This window comes from Scylla paramamosain, chromosome 32 (genome assembly GCF_035594125.1).
Source record: "Scylla paramamosain isolate STU-SP2022 chromosome 32, ASM3559412v1, whole genome shotgun sequence".
NCBI lineage: Eukaryota > Metazoa > Arthropoda > Malacostraca > Decapoda > Portunidae > Scylla > Scylla paramamosain.
The window spans coordinates 6,516,255-6,541,254 of NC_087182.1; the positions used below are offsets into that span (position 1 = coordinate 6,516,255).

General features: G+C 44.2%; 1 long non-coding RNA gene across 1 annotated transcript in view; it reads left to right on the forward strand.

Moving 5' to 3' along the window:
* The window catches only part of LOC135089151 (uncharacterized), a 115,098-nt gene that overhangs the window by 36,869 nt on the left and 53,229 nt on the right, over positions 1-25,000 (forward strand). The window contains exon 2 of the long non-coding RNA XR_010261398.1: positions 22,296-22,345. This is a non-coding gene — a long non-coding RNA (uncharacterized LOC135089151). The remainder of the gene's footprint in view (positions 1-22,295; positions 22,346-25,000) is intronic.

A 25,000-nucleotide genomic window follows, 5' to 3' on the forward strand; every position in this document is an offset into this window, starting at 1 on the left:
TCACAAACCAAATATGTCCACATCGAGTTGTTGGACACACAGGGGCAGCAGAACAACAAAGCACCGAAAGCGTAAACTGGAATCAAGTGCGTTTCATGTTACAGGGAAGTGAAGGAAATCAAATCCTTTAGCGTCATTACCTCGGTTAAGTGTTATTTTTACCCGGATGGTGTTCTGGCCTCGTGGTTCCGGCAAATGACATACACACACACACACACACACACACACACACACACACACACACACACACACACACACACACTCACAGTCGAAGGAAAAGGTTCTGGCGCAGGAGTCCTTGTTCTTGTCCGCGACGGTGATTGCGGTTTGACAGTTGTGGGTGGATGTTCCCCACCTGCCCCCCGCCTCCCCAGACAGGTGGGTGACCGTGCAGCAATCCCACGCAAGGCTCAGTGTGTCTCTGCTGTGATGGATTGCTGGTAAATATCGCCGTGGAGCTGCCAATAATTCACCGCGAACCTTTCCTTTATTCTATCGCCGTCACCTGGGCTCCTGTAATTTCTAAAGCGTCGCCGGCCGTCCTAAGCCCGTGACTGCGCGACGATGATTTGCGGCGAGGCGTCCAGGCAGCCGGAACAGAGAGAGAGAGAGAGAGAGAGAGAGAGAGAGAGAGAGAGAGAGAGAGAGAGAGAGAGAGAGAGAGAGAGAGAGAATTATTTATTTACTCACCACAACCCATCTTCAGTAAGACACACATTGTAAAAGCCTCTTCAACTTTATGGTGTTGCAAAGCCATGAAGTAATAAAGCTCGGCAAAATGAACAGTCACTCAAGTTTAGCGATACAATACCGACCCATCGCCGCCCCATCATGTTGTTCTCGGGGAAGTGGCGCGGCGTCCACCGGCCTTGTTAACTTTTCTGGTGGCTGCCAAAGCTGTAATAGATTCCATAACTCTCCTCACGCTGGGTATAATTAGCGCAGACAAAATTTTTAACGCAATTTCACCAGTGAGGGTCGAGTTCCAGCGGCGGGGAGGTGACTGATGGCTTTCCTGTTGTAATATCTGTGATTCTTTTCCAACTCGGTGCAAAGGAAAGTAGTTACTGGATTTGTGTGACGCCCGCACGCCACAGATTCATGTAACCAAGATCTCAACCGCAATTTAACGAACGATCGAGGACTTCCAGCGGCGGAGGGGGAGATTCATCGAGTTTTGCGTTTTATTCCGTAAAATTTTCGCTGGTTACTGGATTTGTGCTACTTCGCATTCCATAGATTCAAGAAATTTTAACCCCCACTGCAATAGATAACTTAATCGGCTGGGAGAGACTAAGTATTGAATTGTATTTCCGTAAGTCTTTCCACACTTCAAGCAAAGAAAAGTAGTTCCCGCTTTTGTGTGACTCTCGCAAGACGCAGACTCCTGTCCTTATGGTAGACTCTCCGCGGCGGTGGAGGACTCAGGTGCCACGGGAGAGCCAGGAGTCCCTAGGGTTGGGGAACGACACCCGCCAGCAGACAGGAGCCCATAATCCTCCCTCTGTATGCAGGTCCCGCCGCCAGAAGACAAGGGCGGCTAGGTCACGATCTCCAGATTATTTGATTACTCGCCTGACATCTGCTGGAGCATCCTGTGGGGGGAGGGGCCGCTGGGGGACGAATTGCTCAGGGTCACCGTAGAAAGGGAAGGATGTGCGACTCAATTCGATTATATGAGTAGATGTTAGAGTTTTATCCCCGTAGAAGAGGATTTCCTATGTTCTTTTCATGGTTATATGCAGAGATGCTTGGTATTTTATGAGTGAGTGATGAGTGTATCGTAGAAAACAAGTAAGTCCTTCAATGATGAGTTCATTGGGTAGATTTTGACAAATAGTTTGCTTGTCTAACGAATGCCACAACTGAGAGCACCGGAAAGAGAGGTCGCTCTCTTCACTACGAATGACTGTTTTTACTGTGTAGGTTAGTGTCTCCTCAGGCCATTACTGCCTCACAGATGCGTATTTTATATCAGTTGGAGGCGAAGGCAGCGACCACAACAAGGCAAGGAAGAGGGGAGAAGGTAGATTAGTCGAGACCAACGTGTTTAATTACCCTCAGACCTTCATTATCAGGCACCTCACCTGTGGAGGATTAGCAGGCGAGGAGTGCAAGAGAAGTACTAGCAATACTTTTACACTACTGTCACTACTACTACTACTACTACTACTACTACTACTACTACTACTACCACTACTACCACTACTACTACTACTACTGCTACTAGTACTACTACTACTACTACTGCTGCTGCTGCTACTGCTGCTGCTGCTGCTGCTGCTGCTGCTGCTGCTATTACTGCTGTTGCTACTGCGGGATGGCTGCTTCTAAAGGTGTAAGTGCTTCTACTACTATTATAGGCGCGTCTTGTGCGATGTTGAAACGGCGAATAGAATGAAATGGTGATAGGTATTGAGTGTGTAGCATGCGTCAGCTGAGCATAGCAGTTGGGGGTCTGTTGGGACGCTCCGGGCGCTGGTAATGTAACAATGGAGTGAGGGCAGTGCTGAGGCAACGGAGCATAGTTGGTTAGTGGTATATCAAGGAGGGAATGGGGAGGAGGTATTGGGTAGTGATGCTGTGGGTAGCAGTGTACCAAGGAGATGGTTAGGAAGGGGAGGGAGTAGGGAGGAGAACCGGCCTGAGAGTGATGGCCAAGGGGATGAGAGGTGACAGCCGAGGCCAGCATCAATCAGTGAACGGGGAGTACTAGCTGTCACTGGGCCACCCTCGTTGTTCAGGCGCTCCCTCACTGTTTCCTTGCTGCTTTGACCTCGCCCATTCTGATGTACTCTGTCGCTTTATTCAAGAGTCTCCTTTTATCACGCGTTTTATCCGAATATTTTAGTTTCATTTCTTCATCCCGTCCTTTTTTTTTTCCGTTCATTTTGTCTGTTATTTTCACCTCCTTGTCCCGTCTTTTTCCGTGTATTCTATGTGATTGTTACTTTCATTCCCTAATCCCGTTTTTTTTCTTGTATTCTATCTGATTGTTACTTTCATCTTCTTGTCCCGTCTTTTTTTCGTGCATTCCATATGATTATGTTACTTTAATTTCCTTTTCCCGTCTTTTATTCCTCATTCAATCTTATTATTTTACTTTCACCTCAACATCTCGTCTTTTATAGTGCATTCTATCTGACTGAGTTTTTTTTTCTCCTTATTCCGTGTTTCTTTGTGGATTATGTCCTTACTTTTATTTTGCTTTCATTGTTTATTCTCTTTGATTGTCCTTTTCTTTCATCTCACCCCGTGTTTTATTTTGAATTCTGTCTGATTAAGCTACTTTTCTCTCCTTATTCCGTGTTTTCTTGTGGATTGTCATCACTTTTTATTTTGCTTCTATCGTGTATTCTCTCCGCTTACTTATTTCCTTCCTGTTCCTTCCCGCATCATGTATTCTGTCTACGTGAAAATGTTCCCTTACATCATCATCCATTCTTTCTCGTTCCCTAAGAGTCATTCCCCGCTCCCTCCCCCAATCATGTCTCATCGGTACAGTAATTGGTGCATTCTCTACTCATGCTGGTATTTTTTAAGGGTTCAGAATACCTCAGTAGCTATTTCTGCAGGTGGTAATTGTAGTGGAACATGTTGCTTGTTATTATAATGTCGGAAGCATATATTACACGTCGGGATTGTGGATTTTTGGCGGTGTTTTATTTTCCGATATGAATTTTAAAGTCAAGGTGAATGTATTGTGGGACTTTTAAATCAGCTTCTATTATTTTCTCCAGGTAAGGTAAGGCTGGGTGAAATCTTTTGCCTTAGGTACTGTGTGATTCTTTATTTTATTTATTTACTTTTTTTTTTTTTTTGCATTAACTTTGTTCCTCCAGGTAAAGCAAGGCAGGCTGAAATCTTTTTCCCGTATGTATTGTATTTTTTTAATCAACTTGTATATCTCCAGGTAAAGAAAGGCTGACTGAAATCTTTTGTCTTTGGTACTGTGTGATTCCTTTTTCTAAATCTGCTTTTATTTCTGTAGTTTAAGTAAGGCAGACAGATCTTTTGTCTAAGGTATTGTGCGATATTTTTCCAACTCTGCTTCTGTGTAAGGCCTCTTGAAATCTTTTGCCTTAAGTACTGGAGGATTCTTTCTTTACATTAACTTCAGGTAAAGTAAGGTCGATTTAGATAATTTGCCTAGAGTTTCATGGGGATGTATAGCTGGATAGCGAGATGGTGCACTAATGTCCCGACGCCTCCCACTAACAGCAAGCTTGAACCTGTTATCTACACCCCGTTGTGACGTACGTCGGTGGTCCTGTATAGGCGAACGGTCAGGCGGTGTCCTTATGCCCAGTATTAGCAAGACTGACCACTCGTCCATTATCGTGGCATCACCCATTGCCTCATTACGGTACAGTGGGGGAATAACATACGAGAGGGTTCACTAATAGCAGTATATTTTATTCGGAGTACCAGAGGAGGGAAAATATTGAGGTTCGTATTACCAAACGTTTCGGCGTCTAAGTTTGAGAGGAGGTTTAAGTTGGAGGAGAGCAGTAGGATTTTTGAGTGTTTGAGTATTCTAGTGGTGGTTTAGCAAAAATTCTGTGCAATTAATGGAAAATATATTGTGAGAACCCTACTAATCATCTATATGGTCTTTCAAAATAGTCCTTACAAAAGCCCAAAACATTTACGAACCATTGCGTCACAGGGTCCTAAGCCTCCCTGTAGTGACCAGTATTTATGTGTATCATTAGTGGACAGATTTGTGGGTTTATTCAGAGTTACGGCTGGAGATAGTTTTGAAGCGGTGAATGTCTTGTAATGAGGTTCGTCTCGGTGAGGGGAAGTCACCCACGCACGACTTAAGCGCCTATGAATTTCGCAACACTCGGGCTGTCAGGTAGATTCAGCAGGTGAGGGTGAGTGAAGTCCCGGCCGTCCAGCACTTACTGAGACATCGTTATGGGGAGATTATCACGTTTCCACATCCTTGTAAAAATTACATCGCGCTTTTCCTCATTTCCGGGTTAGCATGAGTGTTTTACGGCGTGCGAGGTGCAGCGGCGCCCCTCCCACCATTGCCAAGGGTCCCGCCGCGCCCGCAGGCTCGCCACCGCGCCGTGATCTATGTCCCCACCGGAACGAATGCCTGCTGGATCACGGGTCCCGCGGCCTGCCTCATTTGGAAAACCCGAAGCCTTAAAATGAAGAAATATATTGCAAAACCGTGTGTCTGATTGAAGGGCGATTTGGTGCTGACACTGCGGCCTTCCATCCATCCACCTCCTCTACCTCCTCCACCTTCACCTCCACCATCGCCGCCGCCTCCGCCACCATGACACGCTGTGACGACGCCGGCTCAGTTTTTGTCATCATTCAGTCAGCGAGTGATCATCACCTTTTATTTATGGCTGTCCAGAATACTGTAATAAGGTTCCCATGGATTTCTGAGTGTAGGATTGCGTTCAGGTCTCTGCTTGGTGGCGTGTGAACCTTCTTACCTGTCACCTGATCGTCCTGTTACACGGCGGAGACTGGCTAAGAGGTGCGAATGACAGACTTCTACTGCTAATACTGCTGCTGCTGACAGACTTCTATTTACTTCTACTGCTACTTCTCTTGCTGATTTCGTTGTTACTAATGATGCTCATGCTGATAATAATGATAATAGTAATAGTGATAAAAATGATAAATAAAAGATACCGGTCAGTGATGAATTAAGCAGATGTAGAAGTGAAAATCAATAATTCAAGCGATATGGTAGAGTAAATATCGCTTTTATGTGTGTGAGTGTGTGCGTGTGTATGCCTCCTCGACACACACACACACACACACACACACACACACACACACACAGGTGGATTCTTGAGGTCATAAAGGCAAGGCTAATGAAATACCTGGTGGAGGTGCCGAGGACGGAACATGACGTGAACATGACCACCACACAAAGGCCACGAAGCCCACCTACCTGGGTCTCCACCACCACCACCACAACCACCACTCTGCCTAGCTCTCTTCCTTCCCTCCACTCCACTCCTTCTCTCCTCTAAACCTCATCACTACTATTCGTATCAAATTAACCGTTTTCAGGTGAGAGGAAAGTGGTATAATAGTCACTTTTTAAATTAATTTCACCACCTGCATAGTTACCTTTCCTACTATTCCTATTACTTCTCCACCACTACCACCGCCACCACCACCGCCGCCCCGTCCAGCAGAGCCTCGGGTAACCAATCAATATCTCGGTGCCACTTGTGTCCGGGTTGCCTTTGTTGGTGCCTGACATAAACAAGCTCGTAACAATGGCTTCTTCCCGCTCGACAAAAGCACAAATTAAGCACCAGTTATGCGAGAAACATAAAGTAAAGAGAGGCGTTCATCATCATCATCATCATCTTCCCCCCTTCCCCTCCTCCTCGCCCTCCTCGCCTTGAGTCATCTGATCATTCCGTTCCCCGTTCCGCACCACAACTATAGCATTTTTTTTTCCCCCCTCCTTCGCATGACTTGCATCCTGAAAGTAATCATATTTTCTGTTCACTTGTCTCGCTTTTTTGTTGACACTTTTTTTTTTTTTCTTCGTACCTGATCAAAGTTAGCTCGGATTGTGGCCGCTCATTTTTTCTCCGCCAGTCTGTTGTTTATTGTTATTCCTCGTTCTTCTGTTACGTGTCTTCATTCATTCTCTGTGCAGTTTCTTTCCTTTATTATTCCTTCTTCTCATGTTTCGAGCCTTTGCGTGCCACCACTCATTCGTTAAGTTCTTCACTACACATAGAGAATCATTATACGTCTTTTTTTTATGGTACCAATTAGTGTTATTCAGCGTTATTCATTCATTCATCCAGTATTCTCTCATTTTGTCTTCCACTTCTCTTGCTTGTAACTTACTCCTTCAATTCTTCACCATATAATGTTGTCTTATTATAATATTTAGGAATATGTGTGTGTGTGTATGTGTGTGTGTGTGTGTGTGTGTGTGTGTGTGGTGACTACTGGTAGCTGAGAAAAAAAAAAACCAGGTTGATACTCAGACACTTGTAACCAATCATGCCCTTTGGGGAGGCATTTTTTCACCTCACACATTGTATTTAATTCTAATCCTCCGTGGCTTAGCGGGTCCACTTGTCTTCTCCTTGTGATGCATAAGGACAAATTATTACTCTGCATTGTCAGGAGGAAAGAACTACAAGAATATAAGGAAGTGACCTGGCCTGAATGAAGACGCTTAGAAGGTGCTATTATGTGATAAAGATGCTGTAGGAGGTCACTGCCTTCAAGTTATGTAGAGAAGCTACGTAGTCCCGTATTCTGAAGCGCTTTGTTGTCTCACCACGATTATTTTCAAGATGATTAGTTTGGCTCTCAAGAGTGTTTCCCCTGTTCATAGTGTAGAAATCTTGTTAATCTGTCACTAGAGCCGTAAAAACATGCTTCAAAACCCGTGTCATTTTAACTGGAGCCTTTTGAAAGCAGGCGAGAGGTGGCGGAGAGGTGCCAGAGAGTGGGAAGTCCTCACTTAAACGCCATGAAATGACTCAGCCTTAACACCACAAAACAGGGAGGGTTTCTCTAGTCTCTCATGTCCTTGTGGTGCACCGCGTTAGTGATATTGCTCTTATGCTTCTTCTTCCCTGATTGAGTAACGGGGAGGGAATATGTTCAATTAGGACTCGTCGGGAAATGTAAAAAAAAAAAAGAAGCACAAAGAGTTTTCTGCTTGTCTAAGGTCAAAATTTCCGTTTATGCGACGTTTCTTCTCCTTGGACATTTCAGTGTTAGAAAAGTTAAGGTATTTTTGGGCCTCTGGAATCGCAGGTGTTTAAGAGAGAGAGAGAGAGAGAGAGAGAGAGAGAGAGAGAGAGAGAGAGAGAGAGAGAGAGAGAGAGAGAGAAAGAGAAAGAGAAAGAGAGAGAGAGAGAGAGAGAGAGAGAGAGAGAGAGAGAGAGAGAGAGAGAGAGAGAGAGAGATTGCTGACTGGTTACGCATATTTTGTACCAATTAAGAACATAAGAAGCTGCAAGAAGCCATCAGGTCACTACGCTGCAGTTTCAGCATGAAGCATACTTATTTATTTCCACCTATCACCCTCAACAGTTGGTCTACAGTACAAATATGAAGTTAGACTGGCAGCCCCCCCCGCCCCTCTTTCTCTCATAGTTCCTATATTAGAGGGCTTAACATTACCAAGTATGAATGAAAGCGAATTTTTCTCCCCGTTTTCCCTTCCAACGCCACGTAATCTTGGTGAAAATGACTTTAATTGTTGGACTTTTTCTCCCTGTATTAATTTAGCGATTTAGATAATTGCCAAGGAATTGATTAATCTTATATCGTTAACCCACTCTGGCAAAGGGGAAAAAAATTGAAGAGTATATATTTTATTAAGGAGACACCAATCATAACTGCTGCTTGTTCTGAGGCCGATTCGCTGATAAGAACTCTTTGTTATTTTACAATTTGCCAGAACACTTTTGTCTGCGTATTAGTTTTTTACCAAGAGAGAGAGAGAGAGAGAGAGAGAGAGAGAGAGAGAGAGAGAGAGAGAGAGAGAGAGAGAGAGAGAGAGAGAGAGAGAGAGAAACTGATGGCTGGAATAGATAACAACATAAGATAAAAAAAAAAATAGAAAAGGAAGTTGTTTATATACAGAGTAGACAAGTGCAGCTGGGATAAAAAAAAAAAAAAAAAAGAAAAAAAAACGTTTGTATGAAAGCAAATAACTGGCGATGCATAGGGAATGAGAGAACAAGAGAGGATAGGAAGTAAGGCAGGCGACGCTAAGGAGACCAGGTGGGTGAGGAGAGCGAGCAGGGAGGAGACAGTGAGATTAAGACATATGTAAAAGAAGGGAGATGCAGATAATCGGAAACTATTAGTGCGTGAGGAAGGAGAAAGATACGCATTATAATGAAGCAAAAACGAAGGACACAGGGAAGATAAAAAGCAGATGTGAAGGAACAGAGGAAGTAATTAGAAAAAAAAAAAAAAGGCAGAGAAGGAAGGAAGGAATTACAAGTAGAGAAAAGAGGATGATAAAAATGGAGATGCGCAGATGTCGAGAGAATACCGTGGCTTGTTTGTGTGTCTTTTTGCTCGCCTCAGTTCGTGTTCCCTGTAATAATGATGTGGTGTTCAGAAATGAGACGTGCTTTTTTTTCCCCCTCCTCGCGTTCTATTCTTGCCAAATCTCGCATGCTATTTTTTTTTTTTTGTGTGTGCTGCGGGCGGCCGTGCCTCGCCTGTCTTGTTTTTCGGACCATTAAAGCCGCAAAATGTCTGTGAGCGAGATGAATGTTTTTGTTTTTTATTTATGTATGTATCATTTGGATCATTGTGGGCTTATCTTGTGTGTGTGTGTGTGTGTGTGTGTGTGTGTGTGTGTGTGTGTCTGTTTGTCTGTCTGTCTGTCTGTCTGTGTGCTTGCGTGCCTGTGTATATATATATATTGTGTACGTGTGTGCATGCGTGCGTGCTTGTTCTGGCAAAGTCAACACAAATATTGTACTACTGATACTGCTGATGCCACTGTTACTACTATTGCTGTTACTGCTAGTGATGGTGCTGGTGCTGGTTATGGTGTAGCAGTAGTGGTGGTGGTGGTGGTGGTAGTAGTAGTAGTAGTAGTAGTAGTAGTAGTAGTAGTAGTAGTAGTAGTAGTAAAAGTAGTAGTAGTAGTAAAAGTAATAATAGTAGTAGTAGTAATAATAGTAGTAAAACTAGTAGTAGTAGTAGTAATAATAATAGTAAAAGTGGTAATAGTAGTAATAATAGTAGTAAAAGTAATAGTAGTAGTAGTAGTAGTAGTAGCAATAATAGTAAAAGTAGTAGTTGTAGTAACAGTAGTAAAAGTAGTAGTAGTAGTAGTAGTAGTAGTAATAGTAGTAGTAATAATAGTAGTAAAAGTAGTAGTAGTAGTAGTAGTAATAATAATAGTAGTAAAAGTAGTAGTAGTAGTAACAGTAATAAAAGTAGTAGTAGTAGTAGCAGTAGAAGTGATAATGTGACTAACGATATGATGTTGATAATGATAATAAATATAATAATAATGATAAAAGTAGTAGGTAGTAATTATTATCATTGTTATTATCATTATTATTTTTATTATTATTATTATTATTATTATTATTATTAATATTATTATTATTATTATTATTATTATTATTTGTTATTCATATTATCATTATAATAATAATAATGATGATAATAATAATAATAGTAATAATAATAATAATAATGATGATTATAATTATTATTATTATTATTATTATTATTATTATTATTATTATTATTATTATTATTATTATTATTATTATTATCACTATCATAATCGTCATAACAAAATTAATGCCACGCTCGCCACCACAACAATGACAACAACAACAGGCGTTATTTACCTGAACGCAGGTGACGCCACAAAATTTTAAGCGTCACACTGGATGGTGTATGGAATTTGAATGCAGGTGTGTGTGTGTGTGTGTGTGTGTGTGTGTGTGTGTGTGTGTGTTGCCCGTAATGGCATAACTTCTACGGTATCATAATATTTCCACAACCTTTGTCTGGCACGCTTGATTAAGACTTGGAAGGGGAGGGGGGGAAAGGGATGGCGCAGGCTTTACCCTCTCCCTCTCCTCTCCCTCTGGCTCTCCCACGGCCTGTCCCTCATTTATCACTCCTGCCTGCATGCTTCGGCGCCCTAATGACTCTCCGCCGCCTCGTTTTTGGCCGCGATATCAAATGACAGACTAATTGCGGCTGCCGGCTCTCTTATCAGTTAATGATAAGTAACATTTCTTATTTATGAGTTGTAATAGGCACAGAGATACCACAGAATCTTCGGGTTACTTTTCTTTTACCCTTCGCACGCTGCGCCAAGTTATTGCATGTGATTTTCGGTGTCCTGCAATTACGCCAGCGCTTCGTAATATTTTTTAGTGGATGGGGCAGGATGTTCCGTTTTTTGCGTCTAATGGAGAAGACAGATGTGGACAGGTGGGCCGGTGCAGGCTGAGAGGGACGGCACGGGACGCCTCGCCAGCCTGCTTTAGTGCCCTCAGAGTTTGCTTTAGCGCCGCAGAGGGATGGACTGCGTGTACTGAGGTGCTTGTATGCTTGAGTTCATTAGATTCATTGTAGTTTGTGAAGTGGTGTGATTCGCGTGGTTTGTGGTTTGTGTAGATTTATGTTTGTGATTCATGGGTATGATCTGTTGACAAAAAAAAAAAAAAAGTTATTGTAATAATGAATTGGTAGGGATCAACAAAGTTCGAGAGTTTTGTCACGTAAAATCTGTCGGTGAGTCTTAAGTTTAGCTTGTGTTGAGAAAGAAACGGATTGTACTGATTAAATGACGTGTTTTCAATTAAACTTTTAAATATTCATTGAGGTTCGAATGTTTGCTGGCCTTTCTTTAGGTAAACCAAGACACTTCCTTACCTTAAATTCTATAATTGCCTTCTGCATCTCTTGAAACAGCTGAGCCTGTCGCTTCCCCCACACCACATCCACATCGCCTCACCATCCACGCAGCCATCCACCTTCCACACTCACAGCCAGGCCAGTTGCCTCCTACACACCCACATCCACACCAGTCCATCATTCACACTCACAGCTAATTCAGTCCCTTCCTCCACACCACATCCACATTACCTCATCATCCACCTTCACACTGACGGCTAGGCCAGTCCCTCCCTCCATACCTACATCCACATCACCTCATCATCCAAGCAGCCATCCTCCCTCACACTCAAAAAGCCAATCCCTTCCTCCATACCTGCATCCACATCACCTCACCATCCAAGCAGCCATCCATCTTCACACTCACACGCCCAAGTGGACCATAACCCTGATAATCTTGGCTCGTTTGGGCTGCCCTCTGATTGCCTCCCGCAGTAAAGCGAAATGAGGGCTGGTAAAACGGCGATACTAAAAGAGATGCGTGAAAGAGGGAAATGAGCGGGAGGACGATTAGCGGTATGTGGGTTCTGGCTTGGCTTGGCTTGGGTAGGGTTGGGTTGGGTTCACTCTTTGTCTGAAGTAATGAAACGTGCTCATCAGGATGCGGAAATCGTGCCACTTTGATTGAGATTAAAACTCCTCAGGTGGTTTGGTGGTGAAATGGATTGCTCTGTGCCGGTTCTTGTGTGGTAATAGGAAGTGAGGCTAGACTAGATCGCAGCAAAGACCCGTGTTGTATTTGTAACAAGGCCACCCGAAGACTAAGTGCGTAGATGTTTGTGTGTGGAGGAGACAGCTGACTTGTCCCTCCATGACGGCCCCAGCGTGACTTCCATAATGAATGACGTGTTTATCTGCCCAAAGAACGTAAGAGGAAGCAATACATCACTCCCGGAATTAGTGATTGACGTATGGCATTCAAAAACTTGTGTGTCTTGAGTCTCGCGTGTCACCTTGCATACCTGAAGGAACCTCCTGCCACGTGGAGGAGGGAAAGGTAGAATGGTTTAATGCAATAACTGGGTCTAAGCGCTGGTGGACGGAATGAAAGTACAAATAATTACATGCTCTTTAGGATTTTAATGTTGAGGTGCTGAGACAAGAACGATGCAATCATGTCAAGGTTTGGTGTAGTGAATGTAGTGCAGGTCGCTGTCTTCCCCCACCACACTGGTAACACAAAATCACTCGGGGAGGCAGTAGCACTTCTTGAGGCCTTTTCCCTCGTCAGACACGTGTAGCTCCTGACTCACTAACTCAACATCCTACCGCAATAACAACTTTCTTCCATCAATACCAAACGTTCACAGGGACTTTGGTTTGTTTACCTCTTCACATTTACGACCACGAAGTCTGGAACCTGGAAATCCTGTCACCTTTCGTTGTTTTTTTCCTCCTCCTATACATCTGCGTATCTCATCAAGGTCACTCAAGGTCACGCAAAGGTCAAAATGGTGAAGTAATATCAATTTATAGCATGTTTTATCGCCGGCCTTACGACTTTCATGGGAGAATGCGTACTGAGGCTCATACCGTTACTCCTTTGTTAATACTTTGTCACGTTCCCCGTCCTGACGTGTTGTTGCAGAACGATGATGAATAAGAGAGAAAAAGCGAAGAAAAAAAAAACAGAGGACGCGTCATAAATAGTGAAGTTATAAATCGAGTGAAGACTTATTCAAGCTGTCACGTGATGTAAGATGAGAGAAGACCCCATAAAGTTAGGCAACGTATTGATTTATTAGGTAGTGCGTTAAGTTTGGTATTTACTGCGTGGTGACACGAGTGTTTGCTTTGCCTGCCACTTCGCTAACTCCTGTATTTATTTAAACATGACGTCATAATGTTTCCAGGTAGATTCCACTTTCAGGCAATGGCAACGTGTAACATTTGAAGTCGTGTAGCTGTATAAGAGACTTTACCTTCACTGTTTTACTTAAGAATCGACAGTATTTGCTTTACCTGGCGCTGCGCTAACACCTGGATCTATTTAAACGTGACTTCATAATGTTTGTCGCGGTAGATTCCACTTTATGGCAGCAGCAGCACATAAGAGTTGAGATCCTGCAGTTGTTTAGGGGTCTTTGTCACCTTCACCATCTTGCTTACTTCAAATTCGACTGTGTAAATGATCACCGCCTCGTAAGGGCCAGCCAGCCTGCTACTGTTTGTTGTATAAGTTGCTGTCTTGCTCCGGACAAAGACATCAGCAGAGCATCAAGACGCATCAGAAAATAAATTAGCCTTTTTCTCTGATCTTCCACTTGCTTCTGTCCTTCTTATTATCATTTATTTATTTATCTATTTTATTTTTTTGAGGGAACGACATTATGAACAGGTTTTTTCTATTTTGTTTTTGTTTTAATCCTTTTTTACTCTCTCTTGTCCGACCTCCCTCATAAAAAAAGAAAAAAAGAAAAAAGATTCATGTCCTCAGAAGATGAATGAGCCAACTCAAGATCACAAGGACATAAGAAAACTTGGGAAGTCGCAAGAAGCCATCACGCCCACACACACATGGCAGTCCTGTATAAAACCTGCCAACCTATTTCCACCTATCATCATCCAGTTCTTATCCTCAAATACAAATACACTCACCTGGATTGCATTCCCTAAGGATGTAACGTCACTGACCACACGTGTACAGACAGACAGTCCCGTCATAGCAAGTCTCCACTGTGTCATGCATATACAGACTCAAGGTAGTGTGTGAGTGGCTGTCCGTCCCGTCGCTCGCTGTATGCACTGAGGAGCCGAGGTGAAGGCAGGCTGGGTGCGGATAAAGCGTGTGTTTTTTGCCGTCATTACTCAGAGGGAGGAAGCGACCTTGCCCTCACCTGTTGTTGTTGATCAATGTACGTTTCTGTCTGTCGCTTAAATCTGCAGACGCCTCGCTTACAGGGTTCATCACTCGGCATTATCTTTAAAATGTGTAGAAATATATATAGTGAGAGAGAGAGAGAGAGAGAGAGAGAGAGAGAGAGAGAGAGAGAGAGAGAGAGAGAGAGAGAGAGAGAGAGAGAGAGAGAGAGAGAGAATAATGCAAGTAACCATTGTTTTCTAGATAACTATTTTTTTTAAATCTCGAAGGAAGTTTTGGTGCGTGGCTTTGATGGCGCTGTGATATCCTACTCATACTTCAAAGGATCACATCTCCAGTAGCCCCAGGGACTTAAGGATTTAGGAACATCTGTAACTAGTTTGCAGGATAGCGAATTAGGTTCTTGTTTAGCTTCTCAGTGGCCGAAGGGCGTGAAGTGGCGGCTTGTTCTGAGAAGGTTCTGAGTTCTGGTGCCTTGCTGTCTATGAGGTTTTCCTTCTGCAGGATAGAAAGGTGAGGTTCTTAGCGTGTGTGGCTGTGAGGTGTTGGCTTGGGGACTGGTGGGCTGGTGAGTCAGTGGGCTGATGGGTTGGTGGACTGGTGGGTTGGTGGGCTACTGGGTTGACGGGCTGGCGGGTTGGTGAGCTGGCTGGTGGATGGGTGGGCTGGTGTGCTGGTGTGCTGGTGGTTCAGTCTGCGGTACCCTGACACCTGAGACGCCCGTAACCAGCCATCTGTCAGCCGTCAAGGGGACAATGGCGGATGGAAGTGTGTAATCCATCAGCCTAATCTCCAGCCTTTATTTTCCTTCATTAAATGGCGGTGTGTGGTGAACGCCTGGCCTGTGACGTCACTGTGTGTGTGTGTATGTGTGTGTGTGTGTGTGTGTGTGTGTGTCTGTGAGGATACTGAAACAAGGAGAATACTATCCCTGAATATTAAAAAAAAAAAAAAAAATCACGCAAAAAGGAAAAAAAAGTGAGAAAGGGACAGTGGATGGTAAAACACTAGCGGTAAAAAAATTCAACTCTGCTTGTCTATGTAAATCTAAACATGATAACCAGAAAACTAAATGTATAATGAATGCCGAACGAATTGTATGTTGCAGTCGCTTCAAGGTGTGAGCCATCTCCAACATGCTCCTCCTCCTCCTCTTCCTCTTCCTTCTCCTCCTCCTCCTCCTCCTCCTCCTCCTCCTCCTCCTCCTCCTCCTCCTCCTCCTCCTCCGTACCATTTATTTTCCCGCCGGTGCCGGAGACAGACCCGTAGCAGGACTGGCAACACTGCGAGGAGCCGCGTGTTCCGTGTGGGTTGGTAACATTTTGCACATCTACGTTACGTTTAGTGGGTGACGTTTAGAACTGGAATGAAGTGGACGTTCGCTCTTTTCCTTCTAACTGTCGACTAAAAGTGCACAGCAACTTTGGTAATTTAAAGGAATATCAAACACACACACACACACACACACACACACACACACACACACACACACACACACACACACACACACACACACACACACACACACACATACACACACACACACAAAGTAAGAGGAACTAATTATAATTATTAGTATTCCTCTCAATGGTGTTAAATTTTCTGTTAGCCAAATCTTTCATCATCATTACGTCCTTGCCTTAAGTTACAGTTTATTATATTTAAGTGAATCTGTGGCTCAGTGCTCAAATCTCCCTCGTAATAACACTCGCTGAACTCTCCTCCTCCTCCTCCTCCTCCTCCTCCTACTCCTCCTCCTCCTCCTCCTCCTCCTCCTGAATGACACCAGCGCTTGTGTCACTCAGAGCGAGATAAATTATTGAAGCTCTCTCTCTCTCTCTCTCTCTCTCTCTCTCTCTCTCTCTCTCTCTCTCTCTCTCTCTCTCTCTCTCTCTCTCTCTCTCTCTCTCTCTCTCTCTCTCTCTCTTTTAATGAGGTGTTCCAGGAGGCAGTTCGTCGCGTCACTGCCTCGGCCACGTCTTATTACTTTCATTTGTTGGACTTGCTGCTCCGAGACGCCGCCAGATGCACTCTAATGAAATTTATAACACGCTAACATTCGCGGGAGAAAAAAGGACTAAGGCAGACCAGCTGGGTTGTGAGGCAGGGCAAAAACTCGAGGGAGGGTCTGAGGGTCTTTGCTCTTAGTCTGGCCTCTTCGCCTGCATCTTTCTTCATTGGTAGAATACGGAGTGCCTTTCCCCTCCACGATGACCATCCCGCAGAGTGGCATGAACTGGCGTGATTCCCGCGGCCGTTTAGCTAGTTAGGCATGGCGAGGGACTGAGGAAAAGAGCGTCAAGTTTCATTGCTGTTCTTAATTCTTTAGGGAGTTAAGAGATTTATAGTTAAGAATCCCAAGGCGGTGGATTAGTCTTGCCATTTTCTTCCTCCGCCAAGGTGTCTGAGAATATAAAGATGATGATTCGAGCACAATTCTGCGGTCACAGCTGTACAGCGTGACTCGTTGCTGAATGAAGCATTTTCATTAAATTCTCATTTAGACGCAGTGTCGTTTCGCTCTTGTTTCGCGCACAATAACGTGATCGTTTCTCTTTCACTAATCTTGAAAGTCATCCGAAACGCATTGTGTTATTATTTTTCATCTCGGCCACTTTTAATGAAGAAGCGAAAGACCTTTAAGAGATTCCCAACTAATGAAGCCCAGGGGTGACGAAGGCGGTGCGACCCTGCCACGGAACACTCCATGACACGGTGAGGCCGCCAGCCCGCCAGGCACCGCACAGGCAAAAAGTGTCTCCGTCCATGAGTCGGCGTCCTTGTCCCCGTGTGCTGATAGCCGCCCTGGACGCCGCGTTGGGCTTGGACGTCTGTGGTGAGTTAGCAGCATAAAGACGCCCCGCCGAGCACCCTGGTAGCGAGTGGCCGAGCACAATGGCGCCTTCCAGGAACCAGTGAGGTTCCGTAGGGCCACGCGTCGCTCTCCCACCGCTGCCTTTATTAATTGCTTATAGATAAGTCCTGCCTCTTGTCCTCCCCGGGACCTCCGCGGCGATGAAGGCTGCTAATTGATTTCTGGAACAGCATGAGAGGCACTGGGTGTTTGCGACTGTCACTTGGCGCCACTCACAGTGGAAAAGAAACAATTGTCTGGGAAATGGGTGATAATGGCAGACATGAAAAGAAACTGTTAAGCAAAACGGCAGGGTCACATATCGCGAAGGACTCAGTTCAAGAGTACCAGACTTAATGAAGACCCCGTTGAGCTTCCATTCCTCTGAACTACAACACTGCCTCAACACTGCCTTTATCTTTATCACCAGGTAGCTTTTGTGGTTAGAGTAATTTCGAGCTACTGCTATTTACGCTTCCTGCTTTACGTCTGCATGTTGCTTGACTGGAGGCGGGGCGCGGGGGGAGGGAGGGAGGAAGGGCGAGGGTGGAGTGATTACCCCAGTTATCAGGTTTAAGGTCGCTCGGCTTCCGCAAGTTGGGGGTATAATCCGGTGAAATACGGGGTGTGGCCAAGCTAATAAGTGCCGAGGGAGGGGGAGTAATTCATGCAAATTCGGTATTCTCAGTATTCTCCTCGCTCGTCACGCTGGAGCATTGCCCTCTCCCAGCTACGCAACCTCTGGCTCCTCCAATCATGGCATCTCCCTTAATTTTCTGCTGATAGATGTGGCTAATGACACCACGCTCGATTGTCTTTGAGTGTCTTTGAGGAAACTAAGCAGCCTGTTTCCAGTCTGTTGTCAGGGGAGTAGATTGGTGGTTGCGTTAGGGTGCAGCAGGAGGTGCGTGCGGCGTTGCGTGCATACTAACTTCATTATACTTGAAAAAAAAAAAAACATCATACTTCTCTCTCGCCTCTCGGGTTGTGTGCGTTTTTTTTTTTTTTTTTTTTTTTGGTGGGGGGGCAAGGGGCTTTGAAACTGTGAGAATCCGCGTAATTACTTGTGGGAAATATCAGAAAACATGATAGAAGTGACCACAGAATGCATATTTATGTCTGTTGAAAATACCTTGGTACTGTTTACGTTACTTTCATTTAGTCGAGTCATGTTCTCTTTGATATATTTCACGATGTGCGGTCAGTAAACAGATTTAGACTGGCTGTGTTTCCTCCTCAGTGTGCTGGAATATATGACTCTTCTTTCCGCTTTCTCACCAGCGGACATGACATGTAGAAAGCAGCACATGAATTAAATTTTGAGCAATACGTTTGGAATTAACGTTCTCAGTAACACGCCACCAGTCTTACCATTTACAAGATAGCATTAGAAGTTTTAAGCTTATAATGCTATCAAATGTTAAGAATCACTCGAAGTCACTCACTTATCCGCTACTTAACATTACTATTCTGACAACAATAGAGGATTTTGGGAAGTTTGGAAATCAGGTCTAATAATAGTGAATGTGGTGCGCCGGCGTGCGATGTCCGGCAGGTGACGTGTGGGGATCGAAATGACCCGCCGGTGTGTAATGGTTGGCTTCCTCGTCACGTCGTTCCTCAAGAGACAGAAGAGAGCGTCGTGTACGAGCAGCCGTAGTCTTCCTCTCCGCTATTAATGCTGCAACTTTTTTCTTCCTAACATTTCGAGGCGATGAAAGTTCGTTATAGTGGCCAATAATTGTAACCACTAAACGCTTGTGAATGAAAGGTGAATGTAGCTTTGTGATGATTGCAGCAAGGATGTTCACCTCAGACCGTCATGGATGCGGATTACTTTTGTGCTTGGCTTTCTTTCGCATACTTGTAAATAAAAAAGAGCTGTTGAAGTATATTTTATTCACAGGCATGGCTTTACTTTGATCTTTATAATGACGGTATTATGGAAATAACCTTAGCCTGCTAATACTTAGACACTGGCTTTCAATTTCCGAACTAAACATATATATATATATATATATATATATATATATATATATATATATATATATATATATATATATATATATATATATATATATATATATATATATATATATATATATATATATATATATATTAGATTGTGATCCATATAATATAAGGATCAGCAGAGAAAGTGATGAACTGAATAAATGTAAACTTAACAAAACCTAACGTAACCTCGCACTTAAACGAAAACACTCATTTCAACATTATTCACACCGACAACTTCAGAATTTAAGATGAACATCACGTGATTCCGAGCAACGCAAAGGTCTCTGCCTCCCTGGACCCGGCAGTGTTTCGCAAGCCTCCCCGCGGGCAGGCTGAGGGAAGGGAATGACTGGGTACATGCCGGCCCAAGCCACGTCCCCGAGTGGTCATGGGAGGGAGGAGGGAACCCCGAGCAAGGTCACGTACTGTACTTACCACCTCCTGAAACACGTGGGTCTGTTAGGCGGCCGTTGACTGGTTCTTGGAGAGAGAGAGAGAGAGAGAGAGAGAGAGAGAGAGAGAGAGAGAGAGAGAGAGAGAGAGAGAGAGAGAGAGAGAGAGAGAGAGCAGAATTTGGAATTTATTTCCATTATTACAATGGTTTTTCTGTCACAGGATACAAATCAGCGCAATTACTGAATATACACGTCATAATGGCATAGGCAGATTATAGTAAAATATGATTGTATCAATTAAAAACGTTCGTAAAAGAATGAAGTATACAAATTGCCGTAAAAATAAAATTAAATACTATTGAAGCTAAAATCAGGCACCCTAAAAATTACACTCAAAATTTATTACATATATAGTATCTGGTTAATTGAATTTTTAAAAGAGAACAAGGAGACAGCATCTCTTACGTTACTGGAAAGGCTGTTCCGGAACGAGGGCCCAGATACTAAAAGAGACTTTGTTCCCAAGCAGGTGTTACATTTAGGTACATATAAGTTGTTTTGTTGTCGTGTGTTAACAGGGCGTGGAGTCATGTCACCTACTGTGGGCAGGTGGAACAGCCAGCTCGGTAATAACTTACTTATATCTTGAAAACTATTCCTCCTTCTTCACAGCGATATTTCTCATTGATCTTTATCCACCTCAGCTCCTTCAGGTGTGGTGTGACAGGATTATACTTGGGTGCACCACCAAGTGCAACCTTTGCTGCAAAGTTTTGTAACTTGAACACGATGTATCTGAGTTGCACCGGTGGTCCCCTCACACTTATGCCATAATTAATTAATTAATTCATTAACAGTTCGTGACTCACACTGTCAAAAGTTTTGGTCAATTCATATAGAGTAATCAAAGAAACCTTTCGTGCATCAATGTTAGCATACAGTTTGTTAGAAACTGTTAGGAGAGTAGTATTGGTAGCTCTGCTGGACCTGAAACCATGCTGTCTCTAAATACTTAGTGAGAAATTATGAAAAGAGAGAGAGAGAGAGAGAGAGAGAGAGAGAGAGAGAGAGAGAGAGAGAGAGAGAGAGAGAGAGAGAGAGAGAGAGAGAGAGAGAGAGACTTGAATCCTACGGTATTTATGATGATAAGCTATAGCCTCGCAGAAGTATATGGAGAGGCGGCACTCTCATGAAGGGGCTCCCAGATTCCTGCTGTTCCCTTGCCTCATTACGCGACCCATTCCTCCTCCTCCCATAATTCATCCTCACCCACACCTGCATGGGACCCCTCGCCATCAGCGTGTGTGTGTGTGTGTGTGTGTGTGTGTGTGTGTGTGTGTGTGTGTGTGTGTTGATTAGAATATTTAGTTTTGATTCTACTGGTCTGTTTCTTCTGTTTTCCATTATACTCTCTCTCTCTCTCTCTCTCTCTCTCTCTCTCTCTCTCTCTCTCTCTCTCTCTCTCTCTCTCTCTCTCTCTCTCTCTCTCTCTCTCTCTCTCTCTCTCTCTCTCTCTCTCTCTCTCTCTCTCTCTCTCTCTCTCTCTCTCTCTCTCTCTCTCTCTCTCTCTCTCTCTCTCTCTCTGTTCCACTATAACCTCTGTGGACGCGCCAACTACCGGTGGCTAATGACCAATTAAACTTTAATCTCGGGACAAGAATAAGGTTGGTGAGTTACGAGACAGAGCGCCCCGCGAGACCTTTGCCGCCGAGGCCCTATTTGCATAAAGCAGTTTGTAGGGTGGTAAATTTCGTCCTCCGAAGGTGAGGGTGCGTGGAGGGTGTGGTGGTGTGTCTTCGTCCTGGTACTTGGATAGGGTGCGGTGTTGCGTGTGTTGCGTGTGCTGCTTGTGTTGCTGGGAGATGTGGTTTTGTGGTGGTGGTGGTGGTGGTGATGGGGTTTTCTTTCTATTTTTTGGAGTGGAAGTAAAAATTTTGGTGTTGTAGTGAGTGAGAACGGTTAGCGGTGACCGGGGATCACTCGGCTCAGCTTTATGCCGAATGAGAATTCCCGTGATTAAATACATCTTACGCCAACACACACACACACACACACACACACACACACACACACACTTCCAATATGTAGTACCTTTCAGAGAGGGGTTAGGGACTCTCTATCATCCTGCTCTGAAGTGATCCCAATCATTATAATCTCTCACCTTTGTTGTCACTCAAATGGTCAGCTGCTGCCTATGGTCTTCGCTGATATGTGGTATTATCTTCTTACCTGTGGAATATATATATATATATATATATATATATATATATATATATATATATATATATATATATATATATATATATATATATATATATATATATATATATATATATATATATATATATATATATATATATATATATATATATATATATATATATGAAATTTAATACTGGGAGCTTTTTGTAGTAGAGAGACAGTTCTAATACTTTTGTGTAAGACAAGTAATTGAATAATAAAATCCAGCTATCTGATTCCCTAAATGTTTGAGGAACATATTGCTAAATAATTTTTGCCGCATGTCAGATGCAATATACGTGAAATTATTATGCTTATTCTATTTCCAATGCGATGAACGCAATATTGCGATGGCCGGGCAGTGTTTATGAGCGAGGCCCGGGAGGCGTGGGTCCACCCTCTCTTTGGTGTTCCTCGCTCCGTCACCGCTGGTATTCCAGCTGCACTATTGGGACGCCTTACAGTGGCGGCCCTGCACCTCTGGGGGAGGCAGGTGTCCAGCTGACAGCCAGGCACGATGCTTCAGTATTTAATATTTTCTTCATTTCAGGTAGCGGGAGGAACACAGCCGACGCAGCAGTCTTCTCCGCGTCGTGAAAGGTAAGTGACTCGGTCGCAGTGTACATTGATGGCACCTCACACCTATGAGTGTGAAGTGCCCTGTTCTTGTGTGCTGGCAGTGGTAAGCAATTAGGGCAAGGCGAAGCGACTCCCTCAGGATGACAAGATATTCTGACCTGCGTGTTTTCGATATTTACTTTTGAGATGCGACTGGCTTCAGGCTTAATTTCATAATTTTTTTCTTATCAAACGCGGGTTCAAATGCCATCGAGATTGAATTTTGTATATCTTGTAGATTGTATCTGTTTTGGAGTCTTGTGTGCTTCTCGAAGTATATCGTTAAGCAATCTTCGCTTCGTTGGATGAGTCTTGAGAAATCCAGGGCTTCATGTTTTCCCCTGCAGGTGTTGTTTACTATGCATTTTACTCACTTGATTTACACGTGAGGACGGGACCAGTTTGTTTCGAAACGCTGTTGTAAAGATTTTCATGGTAACCCCTGCGTGTGCTGCTTATTGTAAAATTGTGATGTCTTTGTGTGTGTGTGTGTGTGTGTGTGTGTGTGTGTGTGGAGTGTGTGTACGGCCGTGGATTTGATTCCGAGATACCATACGTACCTAGGATATGCATTCAGGGCAGTCAGTGGTGAAACGTTCCTTGCAGTACACTATGGAGTCAACGTACCACACTGACGCATAGAGTACGTAGGGTGTGAAGGCGAGAACTTGGGACAGGGATGCTGGGCAAGTCTGCTAAGTATCGCGGGGGAGGGAATAAAACATGAACATTATGACCCACACACACCCCTTCTCCGTGACGGGCATCGATGCGCTGATGATTTACTTCGGTTGTGTAGCTGTACGGGAAGAGAGTTGGGCGTTAGTGTGAGGCGGCGCAGGGGAGACAGAAGGGACAGGAGGGGTGGGAGGGGCGGCTAGATCATGATGGACAGCCAGACAGGTAGATAAAACCCTTGACGGCACCCTTGTGAGCTCCGGTGTCCGCCATCAGGGGCCTCATCCCTTCGGCACTGGCTGGACGCCCCTAAGTTATGTCTTATCTTAATTAAGGGAGTTATTGTGAATGTCCCACGCTGGCTGGATCCCCCGGGGTGCCGCCTTCCGGAGTCTGATGCTCCTCCTGCGGGTACTGACGGTGCATCGGCGGGGTAGTGTTAGTAGTGGTGGTAGTAGTGGTAGTAGTAGTGGTTCTTTTAGTTGGTGTAGTGGTAGAGCAACGTGGTGGTGAGATGGTACAAGAGTGGTGACTTGACGGGGCTAGTAGTGTTAATTTCTTGCTGTGGTAATGATGGGTATCTTATTGGAAGTAAAGTTTGCGAGAGTTTTGAATTTTTTGCTGTGGTTGTGGTGGGTTGATTTGGGTTGACTGGGTAGAGGAATTGCTGTAGGGTGTATAGTGAGTGTAGAACAGGGTCAGTCTGGCGATGCTAGGGCGGAGTGGTAGTTAAAGACCTCAAGTAGTGGTGATGGTGATTGTGGATTTACCTTAGGGGTGGTGGCTGTGATGTCCAGGTGATAGTGACGAGTAGTGTTGACGGTGATGGTAGTGGTGGTGGTGGTGGTGGTGGTGGTGGTGGTGGTAATGGTAGCTAATGGTGGTGTCTGCAGTGATAGTGGTGGTAATGGTGGCGGTGATGGTGGCGTCGGCGGGTCAGTGAGGGGAGCGTTGTGTTTACGTTCAGTTTTCAGTTGAGGGAAAGTTGGGAATATTAATCGGGTTAGTTGTTATCATTTCTAACATATAAACACGCTTTCTCTTATTATTCATTCCTGGATACTGGCGGCGGCAAAGTTTTGAAAAATGCACAAGGTATATTACATAGTTCTCCCACAAACCACTATTCATTATTGCTCAAAACGTTACCCTGACTAATATCGCATTCAGATAATAAATAGATAAATAAATAAATAAATAAAATAACATACATTTCCCCTCATGGATTTAACATTTAACTCGCTAGTGAAAAAAAAAAAAAAACTCGCGATATTTTTACAAGTATTCCCGCATAATTTCCAAGGTGTAATTAACAAGGAGACGGACATGCTCCCACACGCCCACAAACCAATAGATTAACCTGTGAGTGATGGCGTAGGACAAAGGGCGCACCTGTCTCCTGTCATTCCACAATTAAAAGTCATGTACCTGGCTGTCTGGGTGGACGGGGTGAAGAGGGTGGTCAGCGGGGGCCAGGTGGGGCGTCGCGGCGCTGAGGCACGGTGGGAGTGTCGCCCATGTGGTGGAAGATGAGTGAGGAGTTGTGTGTGAGCGCCGTACCTCGCCTCCGCTGGGTGCTTCTACGGATGATTGTGCATTATCATAGGTATGTGTGCACAGAGGGGAGGGTTCGCGTACACACACACACACACACACACACACACACACACGATGGTCTTCCTACATAACTTTATAAGTCGCTGCGCCTCGTGTGTTGTATTGGTACATTATAATATTGCCTACACGTTTACTTCCTATCAACACTCTTCTCACGGCGCATTATTAGCCAAGTGTCTCCTCACACCAAGGGATTTTTATTTGATTTTTAAAGTTACATTCTAGGCGTCGCTTTAAAAAAAAATCCTGTCTGTGGTAACACGTGGGAGCTAACAATGCAGGATTACAAAAGAAAGATCCATATGTCCACCATCCAAGCCACAAGGAACAAAGTATATTGGC